Source organism: Apodemus sylvaticus, chromosome 13, assembly GCF_947179515.1.
Source record: "Apodemus sylvaticus chromosome 13, mApoSyl1.1, whole genome shotgun sequence".
Classification (NCBI taxonomy): domain Eukaryota; kingdom Metazoa; phylum Chordata; class Mammalia; order Rodentia; family Muridae; genus Apodemus; species Apodemus sylvaticus.
In genome coordinates, this window is record NC_067484.1 from 36184077 (window position 1) to 36205727 (window position 21651).

The 21651-nt window shown below is 46.4% G+C and overlaps 1 protein-coding gene and 1 long non-coding RNA gene across 5 annotated transcripts in view; both read left to right on the top strand.

Annotated features, from left to right (window-relative positions):
- Ppargc1b (PPARG coactivator 1 beta) overlaps positions 1-21651 on the top strand; it is a 104910-nt gene that overhangs the window by 11968 nt on the left and 71291 nt on the right. The gene's annotated exons all lie outside the window — the stretch shown is intronic.
- LOC127663861 (uncharacterized) lies at positions 11604-12317 on the top strand. 4 transcript variants are annotated; one of them, XR_007973046.1, is made up of 4 exons: positions 11604-11661; positions 11853-12085; positions 12124-12202; positions 12241-12317. It is a non-coding gene; the product is annotated as an uncharacterized LOC127663861 (long non-coding RNA). The 4 variants fall into 4 exon arrangements; XR_007973047.1 differs by having other exon boundaries at positions 11617-11852; positions 11891-12085; XR_007973044.1 differs by having other exon boundaries at positions 11617-12085.

The following is a 21651-nucleotide window of genomic DNA, read 5'->3' on the forward strand; positions in this document are numbered from 1 at the left end:
CTTAAGGAATTGCAGCCACTATTCCCCAGATCACCAGATCCTGGCTCAGGTTGGCAGGGCTGGGATAGGAAACTAGGTGTGTCTGCTTCAAAGCACTTGATCCTGACAACTGCAGTGTGGCTAATCCAACTGGGCACAGAAAGCATTCGAATGGGGTGGCTAGAGGCATCTGAGTAGGACAGTGGTGGGGTCAGGAGAATAGACAAGAGGGGACTTGGTCTGAGGGAATGATTTATATAGGAAAGATGTCCTTCAGCGTCGTGTGCCACGTTGTCCTGACTCTTGATCTTGCCGGGAACTTGGTTAAATGCAAGAAGGTGGCCTCACCAGCTACAGCCTTTGTGCTCAGAGCTGTGCTGAGATAAATGGTTGAGACGTACAGTGAGATTGCAATAGCCTGTGCAAGGGGCCAATGTCCTTGTCACCAAAGATAGGCCTTATACTCAGAGAGCTCAAAGACAAGATATTTGTGGAGTCTCTGGAAATTTGTCAGAACACACCTTCTGAGGGGCAGGTCCTTGTGGAATGTTAAGCCCCTAGTAGGAATTCTTCCAGTTCCAGGGTATGGCTGTGGTCCACCTAGGGGCAAGCCCTGGGAGCTCCCAGATCCTCATAATTCAAGGAAGTGTCCCCATTCTCTGGACAACATGGTAAGTGTGAGACCAGGTTCTTGTCGGGCCTACATGATCCCTTGTCTACCCTGAAAATCCTTAGTGTAGCATCCCTAAGGAAAGGTGTATTCTGTCAGAGAAGCAAAGAGGAACAAAGCTGTGTGTAGTGCAGCTTGCTAATGCCTTTGAAAAGAACAAGCCTGGCTAGGCAGTGGTGGCAGTGCAAACCTTTAGTCCCAGCCCATAGAAGGCAGAGACAAGCGGATCCATCTGAGTTCAAGGCCAACCTGGTCTATAGAGTGAGTTCTAGGACATCTAAGGCTATACCGAGAAACCCTGTTGAACACAAAGAAAAATAAATGTTTAGGCTTCTTATAACTTCCTTTGTATGTTTCTGTTGTTCTTCTGTGCCACCAGATAGATAAGGAGATAGATCAGTTGTCAACTTTTCTTTGAGAATTAGTGCAGTCTGAAAATGACATATGGTCTCTCAGCTTTTCAAGGCTTCTGGGGATAGTACAAAGAACAAAGGCGGGGCGAGAGGCAAGTGCTAACTGCCCTCAAGACCTGGTATAAACTTAGGGGCTTATGGACCTGGGTCAGTCTTAGCTTTGTGACTTTGAGCTGTGTGACCTAAGGCGTTAGATAGCAACTCTGTGGTCCAGTTAGTAAGCTCCCATTCAGGAGTATAATTGGGGTTTACCTTAGAGGCTCGGGAGCTCATCAGTGGCTGTCAGCCACACGTGAACATCAGAGTCAGCTATGCAGTGAAAACATTGTGATTACACATTAGCCTGCTGTGTGTGTTGGCCTTAAACTTCTGTGCCTTTCTTTCTTTCTTTCTTTCTTTCTTTCTTTCTTTCTTTCTTTCTTTCTTTCTTTCTTTCTTTCTTCCTTCCTTCCTTCCTTCTTTTCTTTCTTTCTTTTTCTTTTTTTCTTTTTTCTTTTTTCTTTCTTCTTCTTCTTCTTTTTTTTTTTGCTTATTTATGTGCTTCTATGTCTATCCCTTTTTGTCCTATGTCTTAAAGGGCTCCCTCTGATGATATCCTTACCCTGGTTCTAAAAAGCCAGATACTATTTGTAGAGTGTTTGTTACTAACCCAGTGGGTTTCCTCCCTGTTCAGTCTTTCTGGCTTCTGATTAGAATGCTGGGTACCTAGCCCTTCATTTACAAGTGAACTGGGGGTAAATGGAGGAGCCACAGAGTACCTGGTTTAAGCAGGTTGGTTTCCCTAGGTACCCTTGTTTCTTCTCCTTGCTTGTCATATTCCATTTTATGGCTGGGGAAATGAGGCTGGTGCTGGGAGTCAGTTTGAGCAAATGCTGCAGTCTAGCCGTTTTGTGCCTTCTGGGACTGGAGAGGTGGCTCCACAGCTTAGGGCACTTGCTGCCACTGGAGGACCTGGGTGGGTTTGGTTCCCAGCACCCACATGGTGCCTCATAACGATCCGTAATTCCAGTTCCAGGGAATCTGAAGCATGCTTCTGATCTCTGCAGGTACCAGACATGAACAGGGTGCATGGACATACATGTAGGTAAAAAATACACATAAAATAAGTCTAAAGAATCAAATCAAATACAACAATTCTCAAAATACCCACATTTGTTCTCTTCCATTGTCAACCACACCCTCTTATGGGACCACTCCTGGAAGGTGGGATTATTTTAACTGGTGAGTGGGTTGGGAAGGAGGAAGCCAGAGGGGATCCATGCCACCTGCAGACCCTCTGCCCAGGGTTCCTTTCATTGTCAAGATCCTTAACGATTAGAGGGTGTTGGTCATGGTTGCAGCCATATGTAAGTTTAAAGGAGCAAGAGACAAGAGTCCATATCTGGTGCCCAATGTACTGTCTTCTCAGCCTCCCCACCCTCTGTGTGCTCTTTCTGCCAGTGGGCATGATAGAGCCCAAGTTAGGACTGCATCGTGGTGGGGCCTTTGTGCCTGCTGTCCCCTCTACCTGAATGTTCTTCCCTGAAGTCTCTCCTGCTTCTAGGCCCCCAGGATCCTTCTCAGACAGGCTGTCTCAGAGCCTACTTTCCTTCCATTGTTTACCCCAAGATCCAGTCTTTTCTCCAAGGCATGTGGCACTTTGGAACACTCTCTGGTTTATTAATGTGTATCTTCTTTTTTAAACAAATTTTTACTCTTTTATGTAAAATGAGTGTTTTGCTTGCACATTTGTCTGTAAATCATGTGTGTGCCCGGTGTGCACAGAATCCAGAGGATGTTGGACCCCCTGGAACTGGAGTTACAAGGTGGTCACCATGTGGGTGCTGGGAATACAACTTAGATCCTCTGGAAGAGCATCCAGTGCTCCTGACCACTGAGCCATTTCTCCAGCTCTAGTGTGTGCCTCTCGCTTGCCCGTGTTTCCTCTGGGCACTGAGGTTCTACAGGACGGATGTTGCCAGAGTGGTGGCTGTGTTGTGGACCTAGATAGAGCTTGACACATTCCACATTTACTCAATCTTCCTTCCCTCCTTCCCTCCTTCCCTCCCTCCCCCCCTCCCTTGCTCCCTCCCTCCCTCTTTTTCTTTCTTTCCTGTAGCAAAATACCGATACAGTTTACTATCTTAGCTTCTTGGTCAGCGTCCAGCTCAGTGATGCTCAGTGTGTTCATCATTTTTTGCATCTCTGTAGTTCTTTTGGTTGGTCCTGTGTAACTGAAACTTTGTACCCACTGGACAGCAACCCTCCACGGTTACTTTCCTTTTCCTGTCTTCAGGATTTGGTTACTGTGTGTATCCTTTGGTTGGACTGATTGTTTGGCATACTACAGTATCTTATCCTCAAATGTTTACCCACATGGGTCAGAAATTTGTCCTTTTTAAGGCAGAATAATATTCCATTGTATGTAGATGCCCATATTTTGCCTCTCCATTCATTTGTTGGTTTGGATTGCTTCTCCGCTGCGCCTGTTATAAATGATGGGGCCGAGAGCATGGGTATAAAGATAGCTGCTTTGCGAATGCACTTTCAGTTCTTTTGGGTATACACAGAAATGGAACTGCTGGATCCTGTGTCAAGTCTATTTTTAATTTTTGAGTAACCGCCACACTCTGCACAGCAGCTGCACCATTTTCCATTCCCACCGACACTGAGCTAGGCTTCCAGTTTTTCTGCATGCTGTCCCACTGGCCATTTCCTGGGTTTTGATAGTAGCCATTCTAGCCAGTACCTCCTTATCATTTTGACTCTATCCCACTCCTGAGTCGGCAATCTTTTTGGGTGCTTGTTGGCTATTCGAATATCTTCTATGGAGAAGTAACTGTTCAAGTCTTCGCTTGTGGTTTAGAAGCAGGGTCTCTTGTAGCCCAGGCTTGATTCAAACTCACTATCTAGGCAAGGTTGACCTAGGACTCTTTTTGATCCTTCTGTTTCTCCCTCCAAGTGTTAGATGCTAAGTGTATACCACAACACCCAGCTCCTTTCTGGTCCTTTGTTCATGCTCGAATCAGATTGTTTGAAGGTCCTTTCAAAGTGTTACTCCAAGCTTGGCCATGGCAGTGCATGCCTCAGTCCCTCAGGCTTTGTAAATTCTGGGTTAGCCTGGTCTACATAGTGAAACCGACTCAAACCAGAATCAAAACCAAAACCAAAATATTAACGCCTTATCAGGAATATAATTTGCAAATATTTTCTACTTTTGGTGTATGGGGGGGTGTTCCTTTTTGCTCTTGGAATTTTCATGAGATGCAGTTTATCAGTTTCTTTTCTGCCTGTGGCACCGCGAAAAGAAATCCTGGTTACTTTAAATCCAGTGCCAAGAAGCTTTTTGTCTCCTAGGCATTCTGAAACTTTAAGTCTCACCTTGAGGAATTTGATTCATTTTGGGTTAATCTTTATGGCTGGGGTTAGATCCAGGAACTCCTTCATGCTTGTAATAGTTCTTCAAATGAATGAGGGAAACTGAATGTTATGACTCCCTCAAGCTATGCAAAGCCCATTCAATTTTCCCAATAGGCTTGGCAATACATACCTCAACCATTTTTTTTTTCTCCTACTGGAGGGCCTAGGTCTTAGGGTGAGGGTCCCACGGAGATACTCAGCTCAGTGGTTGATCGATCAAGCCCTCAAGGTTCAGTAAGCAAGTATGGCTAGAGCCCTGCCCTAGAATCACAGGTCACAGCAATATGCTTCTGTGCCCCAGTGCCCCAGTGACCTCAGGCCACTTTCTCCCAGGGGTTAGGCAATACCTTCTATCCTATGGGTGTGGCCCCCTGTACCTGCCCTGCAGAGCCTTGGGCTTCCAGCCTGCTTTAGCATGTACTCTTTGTCCTAGTGGCTGAAAGAGAGGCTGCTTGGCTCAAGCTTCTTGGTCTACCCCTCAGCAGGAATGTGGTAATGCCCCTCTATAGTTTGTGGCTGTGCCTTCTGTGGTGTATATGTGGAAGGGTGGCTGTGGGCCAGAGGTCCCTCTCCTTAGAGTCAGAGTAAGACCCACAGAAGCTTGTTCTACGCTCAGCCTGACTTCTGAAGCCTGTGGGGAACATCATGGCTGTGCTGTAGCATGGGGTGAAGAGACAAACGGGAGAGGGAGGAGGGGCAAAGAGGACTCCACAAAGGAAGAAAGCTCTTCTCTGCTAAGATTGGCTGTTGGTGGAGTTTTAACAGTGTGGTTGCCAGGTAGCCAGACTAGCAAAGAAGCAATGTAAGCCGCTTCCTGGGGAGGAACCCAACCTGGAAGGCAGACTAGAACTGATTAAGGGCAGGCCTGAGCAGGGCATCTCTAGGATCTTCCATTTAGCAGTCAAGTACCTTCCAGCGTGTGGCTTATACTCTGGGTCTCAGTTTCCACATCTGTGGCATGTCGTAACTTTATGTATCTCAACTGAACTGCTTTGCAGGCTATTCAGATGCTATCACTGACAAGGACATTTGCCAGTGACTTGCTGGTTTGGTGACAACTCGGTGATGGAAACCAATAGATCTGTTATGGAGCTGTGGGGAATTATTTAGTATTCTGTTCTCTGTCCACACAGTGGTCACTCTTGGTATACCATAAGCCGGGGACTGCATATTGGAGCAAGTGAGACTCTTTACTCTGGAAACAGGTCTGCAGAAGGCCTTGAAGAGGTGAATCATGAAGCTTTGGAAGGAGACAGTTGTAGAAGGTTGGCTGACATGGTGGGAGAAACCTGCACCGATGTGGCAGATATATGCCCAAGCAGGCAGGAGCAGAAGCCATGAGCTTTCTGAGGCTGGCTCTGAGAACTCACAACAGGCAAGGTAAATGCAATGCCTACTGGAATCAGAAGTGTCTGGAGGAACCATGAGGAGGAATGGCGAGATATCCAGCAAAAAGAGCTAGCTGCAGGCTGCTCTGGAGTGGAGAGGCAGGCCTTAGGAAGGTCCCAAGGGAAGGTGATTTTTGGATGATTCGGTTTTCCCAGGGCCACACAGCAGGACAGAATGAGTGTTGCTGTCTGTGGTCTGCACAGCTCATCCCCAGGCCTTAGGGTGGAGGAAGCACATGGGGATTTGCTGACAGGAAAGGCTAGGGTACAATTCTCATCTTAGTTCTAACTGGAGTCCTTGCTCAGTAGAGCAATAACTTCTCTCATGGCCTGGACCCACCAAGTACCTTATGGACAGGGAAGGTGTCCTGTCCGTAAGGTACCCGCTAGAACAATAAATAGAACAAAGATGGTTATTGCCATAATAGTTATTGCCCCTCTTTTAATGTTAGGCCCAGTAACATATTGCTGGGAAATTCTATCTCACATCTAGAATATACATCCTTGTGAATATTTCCATCACCGTGCACAGGAAAGCCCAAGGCCCCAGGATGTGGAAGTGACTTGTGCAGTAAGGACTCTGGTGCATGAACTTGGCAGGAATGTGTGACTTGTGACTCTCACCTCCAAATCTGCCTAATGAGAAAGGATGATGTTTGAAAGAGGCCAGGTCCTGTCTGGGCCTTGTCTAGACTGATTTCCCAGATTGTCTTGATTTCTCTTCTCAGGAGTGATTTGCAGTCTTTTTGAAGTTGCAACATCCACTCTATTGTGTGATTTTGCAACAGTTGCAATGTACAACCTCCCCCAGAAAAACGGCAACTTCCATCGGTTTCTTTTGGTTGTGAGTTAGGAGAAACAAGTCTTTAGAGATCATTGTCCCTGCTTGGGGCTTAGAGTGTGGTGGAAGGAATGCGGTCTTCAAGAGTCTGGGGGGAGCCTTCTTTGCTGTCAATCTTTGGCTCAGTCTTGCCTCCTCTTGGGGCTGGTGTGCTTCACTTTCTCTTCTCTACCAACTTGTATCTCATTATCTTCCTTGCCTGGAACTGTCTTTAGACTCCAGGTTTAGGATGACCAATTGAGGGGGTTTCTTCTTTGGTAAATATTGCATGCACCAAATATCAGGCAGACCAGGAAAAGATAGCTCTCTGGGCACAGATGGATCTAGGCCATAGTCTTATCTCAAGTGGGCGGTGTGCATGTGCCACCCCCATATCCACTGGGTAAAGCCAGTTGCAGGTCCTTAACTCCCAAGATTGTCCCCTGTCTCTAGTGACAAGGGCTGACTTCTCTTTGAACTGTAAGTTGGAAGAAACGTGTCATGGGATCATGTGCTTTAAGGGTGTGAGTTAGAAGGAGGAGAAGGCGGCGGAGGAGGAACTCCAAGCTAGAATGCCTGTTCCCACCCTCCCCAGTGAATTATGGAACATTGGATAAGTCATCAAGGGAGGTGGTAAGATTGGGTGAAAATTGGAAACTTTGGGTCAGAGTTTTTTTTTTTTTTTAAAGGAACAAATTATTAAGATCTTTTACTGACTGTGTGTGTGTGTGTGTGTGTGTGTGTGTGTGTGTAGATCCCCTGTACTATTTTGTCTATGTTAAGTCTTTTTTAAAAAAAAAAAAAAAAACACCAAAAAAACTGCTTATAGCTTTGGGATCTGGTTTAACTAAAGCATGTTTTAATAAGGGAGTTAATACAGGAGAGTTCCTGGATATCCTGGGGTCAATAAATCTGACTCCGGGTGGTCTCTGAGTCTCTGGATGTTCATTCTTGGATATTGGCTTGTGGTGTCTCTCATACAGAGTTGCAGCTGTTGACATGAGGTTTGCAATTATTTAAAGAAAGCTCACATCAAGTGGAAAAAGAGTGACCGTGGTTACCATACCATGTGGCCAGTAAGCAATTCAACACCCAAGTCACCCAATTCCCTCTGAGCCTCCTCAGCTGCCGGCTCGGATAGTGAAGCCAGTGGATTAGGTGACCAAGGAATGATAGACAGGACCAAGTGTGCACAGTGGGGGCCATTACGGACTTGGCCCTTAAGCCTGGAAGACTGGATTTGTCTATGCCTAGGAGTGTGCCACCACTGCTCAAGTTTTTTTTTTTCTTGTTAAAAAGCAGTAGATGTAGCCGGGCAGTGGTGGCACACACTTAATCCCAGCACTTGGGAGGCAGAGGCAGGCAGATCTCTTGAGTTCAAAGCCAGTCTGATCTACCAAGCAATTTCCAGGACAGCCAGGACTACCCTGTCTCACTCAAAAGGATGCATGAGCTGTGATAATGCCAATGTGTAATCCCCAGCACATGGGAAATAGAGGAAAGAGGGTTGTGAGTTCAAGGCCAGGTTGGATAATGTGCTAAGCCTCAGCCTTGAAAATACACACATCAACCTTTGAAGTACATGCATACAAAAAAATAAAAAAGATGACAGTTGTTAATCTATTGAGAATGAAAATAGGCAAAAAAGAAAGGAAAAAAAGATCTATCACGAGCACTGCTTAAAAATGCACACACAAATAAAAAGTCCCATTCTAGGTCCCATATTTGCTAAGCTTCTGCCCTCGGGTACACACCCCTGGCCTTGTCCTACAGGCTACATTTGTGGACTGATCTCTGCCTATGACCTTGAGAGGGAAAGTCACAGCTTTAACTGTAGCTTACCATGTGACCACCTGAGCCTCCATCTTCTACTCTAGTACAGGGGAACAGCTCATCCCTCGGTTGGAGCGTCCACAATGGATCTGAGAGCCTCATCTCTGTCACCCTCTCCCAGGCTGGACACGAGGCTCTGTGGCCAGCCTCACCAGCCTGTGCACTCCTGGGCAGTTCCTGGAGCCCCCAACCCACATGTCTTAACTCAGTGTTTGGTCATCGCCCAGCGCCTCCCACGGCCTCCATCCATTCTGTCAGGTTTTAGTCACCCCTAAGCACTGTTAGTCCACCTTGCACACACTCACATTTGTTAAGATGGGCAGAGCAGGGTAAACACCCTTCCTGGCAGGAGAGATATTTACACCCTAAGCTTCCTAACTTAGAATCTGTTACTCAGCCAGATCCCTGGAAGCGCTAACGGATCCATCTTGTGATTCTGGCTGCAACTGGAGCAGCCCCAAGGGGAAGCTGTGGGGAGGGTCAGGAGAAGCAGGCTCCCTCCTCAGGAGCCGCCAGCTGCCTGGTGAGCTGACTTCTACACTGGTTTCAGGACGCATCATGGTTCCATGAGGAAGAAAGAGAGAGACTTCTGTGTGAGTGTGTGTGTGAGTGTGTGTGTGAGTGTGAGCGTGTATGTGTGCGAGCATGTGCGTGTATGAGTGTGTATGTGTGTGAGTGTGTGTATGTGAGCGTGTATATGTGTGTGAGTGTGTGTGAACATGTGTGTGTGAGCATGTATGTGTGTGTATGTGAGTGTGTGAATGTGTATGTGTGTGTGAGTGTGTATGAGCATGTGTGTGAGCATGTGTGTGAGTGTGAGTGTGTATGAGTGTGTGTATGTGTGTGAGTGTGTGTGAACATGTGTGTGTGAGCATGTATGTGTGTGTATGTGAGTGTGAGTGTGTATGTGTGTGTGAGTGTGTGTGAGCATGTGTGTGTGAGCATGTGTGTGAGTGTGAGTGTGTATGAGTGTGTGTATGTGTGTGAGTGTGTGTGAGCATGTATGTGTGTATGTGAGTGTATGTGTGAGTGTGTCTATGTGAATGTGTGAGTGTGTGTGTTTAGTATAATAAAGGGCTTGGTCTAAAACTTATAAAAGTTATAAATAGAAGCCATCCTGTGTCCCTATTGTGTTTTTGTCCCCAGAGCAATTTTCACCAATGTCTGATATATCCTTCCAGACGTGAGCAGACAACAGCAGTAGATGCTCTGACTTCCTGCCTCCTTCTCCCCACACCCCCTCTTTGGCATGAACAATACCAAACTAAGAACATTGTTGTGTAACTTGCTCTACCCCCCCCAACCCCCCATTTAATAGTTTTTGAAAAATCCTCTCATGTCAGTGTGCAAAGATTGACTTCTGTTTTGGCTTGAGCAGAGCTTTAGTTATCTGTTGGGTATTCCTGATGGTATGTGGCTGGTTTTAATGTCTCTGAATAACTGTCATTCTATATACACATTACAATGTGCACACCTTGAAGGGAATTGCTAGGGTGAAGGGTGTGTGCACTTTACATTTGGAGAATATGGACGCTTTCTTCTTCACTAAATTCTGTCAGTTTGTGTACAAACGAAGGAAACGTGTTTCCTCATACCTTCACCAACGTGTGAGGCTACTAAACTTTTAAAAGTATTTATTTTTAATAATATGTTAAATAGAATGATATGATTAGTAATTAAATAATCACAGTTGGTGTGTGTGTGTGTATGTGTGGTGTGTAATATATGTTTGTGGGTGTGTGTGTTATGACATGTACTTAAAGGTCAGAGGGCAATTTTGTGATTACTTTTTTTTTTCTTTTTTTCAAGACAGGGTTTCTCTGCGTAGCCCTGGCTCTCCTGGAACTCACTCTGTACTGTAGACCAGGCTGGCCTTGAACTCAGAAATCCGCCTGCCTCTGCCTCCCAAGTGCTGGGATTAAAGGCATGCACCACCACCACCCGGCAGAGGGCAATTTTGTGACATCAGTTTTCTCTTTCTGCTTTTACATAGGTTCTGGGCTGGGTCCTCAGCTTGGGGCTGAGCCCTCATAGCTGAATTTCTTTAAAAATGGAACTCTTTCTCTGCTGTTAGTTGTGGATCTTAGACAGGAGATGGCTCACTCATTGCTTTCTCTGGGTGGCTTTCTTGCACAGGGCTGTAGAGAGGGCCAGAGGTTGGCTCTTGGTGAGGTGATTCAGGTTCAAGGCCTTGATCAGCTCTCCTGTGCTGTTTGGGTATCCTTGGGTACAATCCCTGCCCTCTCAGGCAAGAATGGGCATCTTGCCTGCTTAAAGATCTATCACTGGGTATAGCGGCTCATGACTGTATTCATAGCATTTGGCGTGGGGGTTGGAGCTGAGGTAGAAGGACTGCCATCAATTAAGGCCAACCATGGCTACACAGTGTTTTAGTACAGTGTGAGCTATATTAGAAACTCTATTGGAAACAAACAAAAACCAGTAGGCTTTGAAGAGATAGGTACAACACTACTTAGGAGGTACATATGAATATGTTGTTTAAACAATCCTCACTGCAATGTTAGTTAATAGAAAGGCCTTGGGGACCAGTGTCCATCCTGATACAGATTCTGTTGTGTGACTCCTATAAGCTATAGGACACATCCTCAGGAAGCCTGGGGTGATTTCCTACTCCACAGACTGCAGATTCCTTCCTGTGAGCTGTTCTTTTTCTATAACCCTAGGAAACCCCACATCTGGCTTTCTTCCTGCCTTCAAGGGTGGGGGGATGGTAGTGGAGTCAGGGTGGTGGTGGTGGTGGTGGTGGTGGTAGCTGTGGTTACCTGGCTGGTCAGAGCAGAAGCCACTTCCTGGAGTAGGCTGGCTGGTGGCTTGTTCCCTGCTCTGTGGAGTTTAGATCTGGCTTCTGGAACACTGGTCTTGAGTTTCTCTAGCTTATAAATTGTTCTGCCAAAGGACTCCCCTTCCCCACTGACCTAGCCTAGGTTTAATGCCTATTTTCTGTGCACCAACCACTGGGCTTGGGCCTAGGAATGCAGCTGTGAACCTGAACTTGGACTGCCCAGGAAGGCAGGAAGGCAGAGAGGACTTGAGAGAATGACGAGCCTGAAAAAGACCAGTCTGCAAGGCCATGAAGGGGTGTTGTCTGCAGCAGAGAGGGTGATCCAATGTGAAGGGGTGTTGTCTGCAGCAGAGAGGGTGATCCAATGTGAAGGGGTGTTGTCTGCAGCAGAGAGGTGATCCAATGTGAAGGGGTGTTGTCTGCAGCAGAGAGGTGATCCAATGTGAAGGGGTGTTGTCTGCAGCAGAGAGGTGATCCAATGTGAAGGGGTGTTGTCTGCAGCAGAGAGGGTGATCCAATGCGAAGGGGTGTTGTCTGCAGCAGAGAGGTGATCCAATGTGAAGGGGTGTTGTCTGCAGCAGAGAGGGTGATCCAATGTGAAGGGGTGTTGTCTGCAGCAGAGAGGGTGATCCAATGCGAAGGGGTGTTGTCTGCAGCAGAGAGGGTGATCCAATGTGAAGGGGTGTTGTCTGCAGCAGAGAGGGTGATCCAATGCGAAGGGGTGTTGTCTGCAGCAGAGAGGGTGATCCAATGTGAAGGGGTGTTGTCTGCAGCAGAGAGGTGATCCAATGTGAAGGGATGTTGTCTGCAGCAGAGAGGGTGATCCAATGCGAAGGGGTGTTGTCTGCAGCAGAGAGGGTGATCCAATGTGAAGGGGTGTTGTCTGCAGCAGAGAGGGTGATCCAATGTGAAGGGGTGTTGTCTGCAGCAGAGAGGTGATCCAATGTGAAGGGGTGTTGTCTGCAGCAGAGAGGGTGATCCAATGCGAAGGGGTGTTGTCTGCAGCAGAGAGAGTGATCCAATGTGAAGGGGTGTTGTCTGCAGCAGAGAGGGTGATCCGAGTCACTTTTACAAGATGCTTATCCAAGAGGGTGCTGAGAAGTCGAAAAGTTAGCAAGCCTTTGAGAAAAGTGTCCCAGCCCTGTTTTTCCTCTCTAAACACGTGCACACATGCATACACATACTCACATAAACACACTCAACATATATACAGTCAAAACACACAACACACATACACACATTCACATTCATATACACACTCAACACACACACAACATACACATAACCTATATATATATACATACACATACACAAAATACACAACACACACATAACCCATATAAATACACACACAAAAAAAGCACACAACACACACACATAACCCATATACATACACATACAAAAAACACACAACACAGATACACACATAACCCATATACATACACACACAAAAAACACACAACACACATACACACATAACCCATATACATACATACACAAAAAAATACATAACATACACTTAACACATACCCATATACACATACAACGCATACATACATACACACATACACACACACCATACACATATTTAAAACACATTCCACATACACACACCAGACATATACACACTCACTCACTTACCACACACACACATACAGACACTCCTGCACACACACTCACATAAACACATTCAACATATACACATTCAAGACACACAACACACACACTCACATACACACTCACATTCACATACATACACACACATAACACACACATACACACACTTCACACATACCCATATACACATATACCATACACACACACACACACACACACACACATACCAGACACACATTCAACACACACACCACATACACTCACCAGGCATATACTCACTACACACATACACACACACACACACATACGTACATTCGCACACACATAAACACACTCAACATATACACATACAACACACACAACACACACACATTCACATATACACACAACACACATACACACAAAACACACACATACATACTCCACACACATACACACTCCACACACATACACACACATATACACACTTAACACATACTCGTATACACTCACACCACACACATACACAAAACACACATACACACAAACACCATATACACATTCAATACACACAACACACACACTCACCAGATACACACACACACACACACACACACACACACACACACACGGCTAGAGCAGGAGTCACTGTAGTTACTACAAGGCCTCACTGAGAGGGTAGCAGTCTTAGTGAGGTGTGTAGATCAATGCACTTTAGGCCATGGCTAGAGTTACAGATTCTACTAAAGTAAGGGCATTTTACATCCTCTCTAAGTTGCAGAATCGTGGTTTTCTGAATTTAGTAACCCTGGCAGACTGTCCTGATGGGGACGAAGTCTTCCTCACTGGTTGGCCCTCCATCTAATGGTGTCAGCATCCACAGCCACCGTTGACACAAAGTCAATTTCCACTTTTGGATCTCCTATTTAACGCCCGGCTGCTTGGAGAGCTACAGAGAATGGAGGTCGGAGGGGCTAATTGGGTTGCTTAATAAACCACCGTCGAATAGCCAGGCCTCAGGCAGGTTCAAGGCGCAGGGAAACCAGCATGGCCAGACCAAGGAGCTAGGCTTGCCGGTGTGGGCAGAGCCTGGACTGGAGTCTGGGGACCAAGAGCCTCTGTCCTGGCAGGGAAGCCTGGTCCCCCTGTAAGTGGGCAGATTGATATTTCCCAGCTTGGATTAGTCTCCCCTGCTCACAACCTGGTAGGAATACATTCCTCCTGTTTTCTCTTTAACCACGACCTTTGCCAGCTGATGCCACACGTGTGGTCAGTGCTACCACGTGTCTGTGATTGTATGATGACCATGTGAGAATAGAGTTCACAGAGATAAGGCTTAGAGTTCATCCAGTCAACCTGTGGTGCATGCTGGCTAGGCAGTGAGGAGCCAGCTTTGAACGGGTCTAGTCACTCTCCTTGTTTCAGATCAGATTCCACAGGTTTACCCATTCACCGTCCCCTGTTCAGAGTCAGCTGTACACTTTCCTTTGTTTATTTATTTAGCAAGTATCTACTGACCCAGTCTGAGTAGAGCTGTGTGTTTTTTGTGTGGAGGACAGACTGTTCCTGCAAACTTAGAGCATAGTGCCCTCGGGGAGGAGGACAATAAAGCCTTGTGAATGGTGAGCTTGCTAGGAGACATGGCCTCACAGATATGTCCTGGAGCAAGCTATGGTCAGGATGCACACGGACCCTCCATGGGGAACTCTTTGGGAAACAGCATTTAGGTTGTGTTTCCCCGGAGCTAATTACCAAGGGGTCAAAGATGGTTTAGGCATTTATAACCACATTCTAGAACCTTCCATCCAGGCTCTGTAGTGTTCTGTATTACTACTCTTTGGTTATATATTGCTTTCTATTGACTTCAAAAAAATACTTATTATTTGTCTAGTTTTCTTTTATAGTTTAGAAGATATAGTGTCTTAGTTACTTTTTCTGTTGCTGAACCAAATTGCCCTGACAAAAGTAACTTAAGAGAGAAAGATTTGTTTTGACCCACAGTCTGAGGGTACATTCTATCACCTTGAGGAAGCTGAAGAAGCAGCAGCTTACAGCAGCTGGTCACATTGTATCCAAATCTCTTAGCAGAGACTGGTGAACGCAGGCTTGTGCCCAGCTCACTTTCCAGATTCTTATACAGGCCAGGATTCTAGCACAAGGAATGGTGCCGCCCACCGTGGGTGAGTCAATCCCCCATAAAGCATGCCTAGAGAGACCTGTCTCCTAGGTGATTCTAGATCTCACCAAATCTGACAGTCGATATTGACTGTCACGTGTAGTTCAAGAATTGACCATCACTTTTATATGTTCACAATGTAAGGCTGCTTGAATCTCTTTTCCTGCTTTCTTTTTCTTAATTTTTTTCTTTTTGTTATCTTAGCTTATTTCCGACAGAGTCTCTAGGCTGGCTTTAAACTTTGTGGCTGAGAGGTGACTTTTACCTCTTGTCTCTATTTTTCAAGTGTCCTGCTCTGTTTGTTTGTTGTTGTTGGTTTGTTTTTGTTTTTCATTTGTTGTTTTTTTGTTTTTTAAATAAAATAATACTTAGTTATATTTTTTTCTTACAAAGGAATTAGATCTTTATTGAAGAAAATTAAGGAAGTTGAGCTAGACTTTTCCGAAGGAAGCCTGCCCCCCTCCACATTTATTTCGCTATTAAGAAGCATCACCCTGAGCACATTTTCCTTCCCACATCCGTTTTCCTCTGGGAAACTATCTGCTCATATTGGCTTTGTGACGTCGCTGCCATTTAGCATTGTTTCTGTCGGCTACACTGGCCTTACTTGGTTCCCAGTCCTCGCTATGGCTTGGAGGAGCTCTCTGGGGTCTCACAGATTTAAATTCACCCTTTTGGTGATGGTGGCGGCAAGAAGATGCACTTCGTGACCTGGCTTGAGATTTTGCTCTGTGGTTTTTTTCTTTTTGTGAGCTACTTACCTTTCACTCCTGACCCCCGGTTCTTGTTTATCTCACTAACCTATACCACTGGGAGATTAACTGTCTCTTGTTGAGTGGATGAAGTCAACACTGGACCTGGTGTAGTGGCCACCAAGGAACAGGAACAGGGGAAGGACAGGGATACTGCCATTTCAGAGGCCAAGTCACCTGCCTGTGGAGCACACAAATGGAGGTCGGGCCGAGCCCTAGGCAGGGTGAGTTGGTGTACTGCAAAGGCACCCTCCTTATTCTCACCAGCCAGAGGAAGCGAGGATTTTGTTAAGAATGCCCTGTCAATCAATGCCCCCAACTAGACATTTTTTTCCTAGCTATGTCTTAGAGCTGGGGAGGAGCCTAACCTGCCTATAGTTCTCCAACTGGGCTCCTTCTGTACCTGGTTGTCGAGGCTCAGTGAGGTCATACCATGCAGACAGCCTGTTAGTGGCAGTGCTAGGATATTGAGTGAGGCTTTTTCACTGCATTCTCCATGTTAATGCCTGCATGGGTGGGATAGAGTGTGCATTGTATGCAAGGAGCTCTGCAGGTAGATGCAACCATGGAAGCAGAGGGAGATGATACCCTGCAGAGTGGAGATACTTCAAGGGCCCAGTAGGCTGTCCTCATAAACCTCTTCAGCACTCATGAGGGCCTGCATTCTGTACCTGTAGCTGAGGGCAAGATGACCACTTGGGCTAGCAGTTTGAGGCTGTCTGGTCCAGGGGTCCAGTGGACTACAAATGCTGTGGAAGCTTAGCATGTATTATCCTACGAACTGTTTCATGCACTGGCTGCACAAATAAGATCTGTGTTAGGCTCCGGGGGAAGAGGACAAGGGGAGTTGTTTATTTTACTTTTCTTGCAGAGTGTTGCAGAATACCATTTGAACCAAACCACTGTGCATTCAAATAAAATGGGAAGATTTTGCGGGTGTGGAAAGACAGTCAGTTTACTTGGGGTTTAAATCCTGCCTCTAAATTTCTATTTCCAGATTTATTCTTATATTTTATTTTACTTTTTTAGGGATGAGGGGGGCGGGGCCTATGTGTGCACACTGTGATGTGCTTGTGGAAGTCAGAAGACAATTTGTGGGAGTTGTTTCTCTTCTGCTGTTGTCGGTGCCAGGGATCAAACTCAGGCTTGGTGGTGAGGGCCTTTATACGTGGAGCCATCCTGTTCCTTCTGGTACTAACAACTCAAATTGTAGAAAGTTAAGGTCTATGAAATGACTTGATACATATGCATACTTTGAGATGAGCATAATCAAGATAATATATCCTCATCAATGCATATATATATATATATAAAACAATGCATATATATATAAAACAATGCATTGTTTTATATACACACACATGCACATACACACATACACATATACACATTTAGGTCGCTCCTTGAAGAACACAATACTTTGTTTATTATAATTTTTACTTTGTATCTCTAGAACTTAGTCTTCCTATCTAACTGAAACTGTGACCTCTGTCCAGTCCCTCCCTATTTCTTCATCCCTGAGCCCTGATACATCTGGCTACTCTGCTTCTCCCATTGCTGGATTTATAGCTAATAGAAGTGAAAGCAGGTCCTAGAGGCAGGTGCACTCGGTAGGTGCACTCCTGTGGAACTACACTGTCATGTACAGTAGCCAAGTTACATAAAGAACCCACAAAATAGACGAACAAATAAAACATGATACAGGCAAAGATGGAATGCTCTTCAGCCACAAAGAATGAAATTCTGTCATTTAGAGCAGAATGTGGTGTTCCTGGTGATCACAGTGATGGTGGCATAAGCCAGATGCAGGCACATGCTTTGTGATCTCGCTTACATGAAGGCTTGAACAGCCCGTGACGTTAAATTGACAGTCTGTGGGGTCTGTTTTCAGTCTCCTCCTCATCTGTAACCTAGAAGTCTGTGAGAGACCATGTGACTAACGAATTCTCAGATTTTCTTCTGGATTTCTGCCAGACCAGGGCTGGCCCTGCCCTCTGGAAGCCTGAGGTACTCCCCGGCCTCCGCTCCTCCCTGCAGGTTCATGGACTTGCGAGAAGGGGTATGAGGCCCAAGGGAGTGACAGCAGAATTATAGGCAGCAGGCTCCTAGAGCCAGTGCTGGTTCTGGTGGACTGGTCACCAGCTTCCCAGGCCCAGCCTTCTCTTTGTCCTGAGGGGTAATTCCAAGACCAAAGCATGGAAGATAGAACTGTTACCTAACATCTTTAGGGTGGGCTTGGCTTGTCTGCCTGCTGATTGCTGTGTGTGTGCTGGCCCTCTCTGAAAGTAAGTAGGTCATTGGTGACTGTATGGCGATCTGTGTGTGGGACTGAATTCAGCTCCTGTTGTTGGTTTCTCTGTGTGGCAGTGAAGTATTCTGGAGAGGTATGCCATTGTCCTCTGTACACTCCCTGGTCCTTTTCCCGTCCTGGCCCTGCAGGTCCCATTGTGGAATCTTAATGACAGCCTTCTGTGGACCTAGGTCCCTGGGTGAATGCGATCACTTAAGTTTGTGTTCATTTTGACTCTTCCATCGAGGGAAAGGTGCGGGCCAATGGTGTGCTTGCCCTGCTCTTGCTGTGTGGATTTTCAGTGAGGCAGGGTGCAGTTGTGGGGGGGGGGGGAGGGAGATGTTTTGAGCCCCTCTCGGAGATCTGCCCTGCTCTGTGTGGGTGCAGCTGAGTGGAATGTAAGAGACGGCATTGCTGGAAGGGCCTTCTGAGACCATCATTTTACCTCAGCTTAGTTATGATCCCCTGAGGGGAGATTGTGTGATATGTGGGCCCCACATGAAGGGTGGCAATGTGAGAAAGGTTATGTGGGCTTTCTTGGACCCTAAAAACCATGCTCAGGCCTAAAGTAAAGACTGTTGTTTCTTCCTTCACAGACAGACAAACTGAGTCCTGGGAAACAACCTGTGTTCATAGTCACTGATGGGTGGGCAGCTGGAGCCTCAGAGCAGCAGAGAGGAAGGCTTGAGGCCCTGTCCCAGGACTGCGGGCCTACAGCCCCATACAGGAGCCTGAGGTGGGCTGAGAGACTCTAAAGACATGAATTAACGGTGGATGTGTATAATGGGGATGACAGGAGCTTTGGCTAGCTAAGTTCTAAGACCTGGGGATACTTGGGATGGGGTTGAAAGACTTCAGGTATTCTACTGCTTTGGTACATCACAGAAGAGGAAACTGAGGCCCAGCTGGTCGGGTAACTGGAATCAGGTCAGTACATGTACATGGCTTTAATCAAAGGCGCAGTGTGTGATCTGGAGAGTATGCTTGGTATTTGGAGTGGAAGCGACTTAGTTTGTTTTGATAGTAAATGTTTATTTTTATGTTCGTGGGAGAATATACTGCTGGAAATGTCTAACTTATTGTTAAGGAGACATCTAAGAGGGGAAAATGAACAAAAGGCATTTTAAAAGATCTACTTCTAATTAATTAATATAGTATGTATGCCCATATACTACAGCATGAATGGAGAGCAGAGGACAGCTTCCAGGAACTGGCTCTCAGCCCTGGGATTGGTGGCTGGAACTATTATACATATACGTATATCCCGATAAATACATTTTTTTTAAAGGCCTGTCTGGATGTATGATAAATTTGACCCTGGCTGGTCCCTGAGTCCCCATGGGCTTTCCTTAGGGCAGAGGAACAGCCCATACACTTTGCTCCCTGCCCCTTTCCTGGAGGGGGCGTGGCTCTTCCCAGGAACAAGGCAGAGTGGGAGGAGCCCAGGGAGTGATGTCACTTTCCAGAGCCGTCTTTCCGCTGGGACTTCGCTCTGACCAACTCCAGCGTGAGTAGAGTAACATCTCCAACCAAAGTCCAAACACGTGGGACCGGTTTCAGCTGAAGGCAGCTCCTAGCCACGAGACTGAGAAAATGGAGCAGGCTGTGCTCTGTCCCCTGCTGGTCTATACCAGATGGTGGCTGTGTGGAGCTTGCCATGTGATGAGCCAGGACTCAGGGGTCCTAGGGTGGCTCTGTCCACCCTCCAGAACCTTCAGATCCTTATTTCCAAAATAGAGGGAATACAGCTCAAGCCTTTGAGATTAGCTTTAGAATTGAGTTTAAATGTGTCGATGTATTTAAAGCCCCTGACAATACCTTGCACATACTCGGTTTATTTAAAGCTACTATTTTAATAGACTCTGTATGCATGTGACTCCTTACAGAAGTTCTGCGATCTGTGTGTCACAGCAGAGGTGGTAAGTCTGAGTCTGTGCAAAGCCTGAACTTCATTTTGACCTGCCTCCAAGCGATCTGCCACCTGGTGGCAGTTTACCCAAATTGCAAGCTCAGTGTTTTGTTTGTGTTCAGAGGCAGGCCCTTTCTCCTATGTAGATCTGGCGGTCCTGGAACTCACTATGTAGATCAGACCAGCCTTGAACTGAACTGACATCATCTGCCTGTCTCTACCTCCCAAGATGGAATTGAAGTCTGGCTAGCATTGTTTTTTTTTCCAAGTCTTAACCTCACGGTGATGGTGGTGGTGGTGATAGTGGTGGTGGTAGTGGTGGTAGTAGTGGTGGAGGTGTTCATTACCGTTATTTGCTAAGATGAGATAGCCTGAAATAAGGGATCAGTCATAAAATTTAAAAATGTTGTGGTTATGGAGTAACCAGGAAAGACAGGCTGAGTCCCTTTCCCAGGCTACAGAATTCCAGGCCTGGTGGGACTTTAATGATCAACCATCCGTATATTCAAAGTTATCACCTATTAGGCGTGATCTGTAAGCCAGACAATTTGATTAACACATTGAGTCTGTTCTTTGTAAACCACTTTACGAGGCATGTACATATCACTGGTGTTAGATTTTAAGAAGAGAAACTGTGACTTAGAAATAACTGAATGACCTTTCTGAGGATACATGACTTGTAGACATGTTGACAGAGCAGGAACTCGGGCCAGACCGTATGGTTTAGCTTTTTAGTAAATAAGTAAGTATATTAGTAAGTAAGTAACCTTTCACCAAGACCAGGCCAAAAATCTGTCCTGACCCAGGTCCCCAGAGGTTTCAATGGGCTATGTTCTTGGTCTCTGCTACCAGGGCCAGGTTTGTGCCCTATGAGCCCTGCATGTGTCTGTTACTGAGCCTAGTGTTTAATTGTGGCATCCATGTGGTTTCTTGCATCCCCCCCCCCCAATCTGGGATGGGTGAATTGCCTCTCCCCATCCAAACCAGTTGGGAGGATTTATTTTCATTTTCTTGAGCAGCTCTGAGAAAAGCAGGGATCTGGCTTGGGCTTAGAGAGCCTGGGTCTGGAAACACCCCAGGGGGCAGGGGGCAGGGAGCAGAAACAGAACCAGTGGCTTCCTTTCACGTCCCTTTGACTGGTGGTACTGGCCTGATTGGCTATCGTGAGATGAAGACCCCATCCTCTGAGTGAGGAGAGAGCAGTCTTCACAGCTCCCAGGCCCCCTGGCAAGGCTGTCCTCTGATGCCAAGGGCAGAAGTTTGTCTTGTACTGGAGAACAACAATCCTTTCTCTGAAAAGCTGGCCATCCTGACCCACTTCTCACACTAGCTCCATTGGAGGGATGGGTGTGGGGTGGGAGATGAGCTCTGGGGTCTGGGGGGTAAGGTGGCATTGTGCGGACAGGTACGGTACCCCACATGTTGTGTTCCTCCGTCTCTGGTCACTTCCACGGCTTTATAGGATGTCATGTGAGACTGGCTAAAAGACTCCATGATTATAAAGTAATTGTTTAGGAGTGGTTGATTATTTGGGACTCCTAGGGGATGTCTTCCTGGTATTTCTTCTGGGTCTGAGGAGATACCAGAGGGTTCCGAGGGGGGGTGGCAAGATGTCAGGCATGG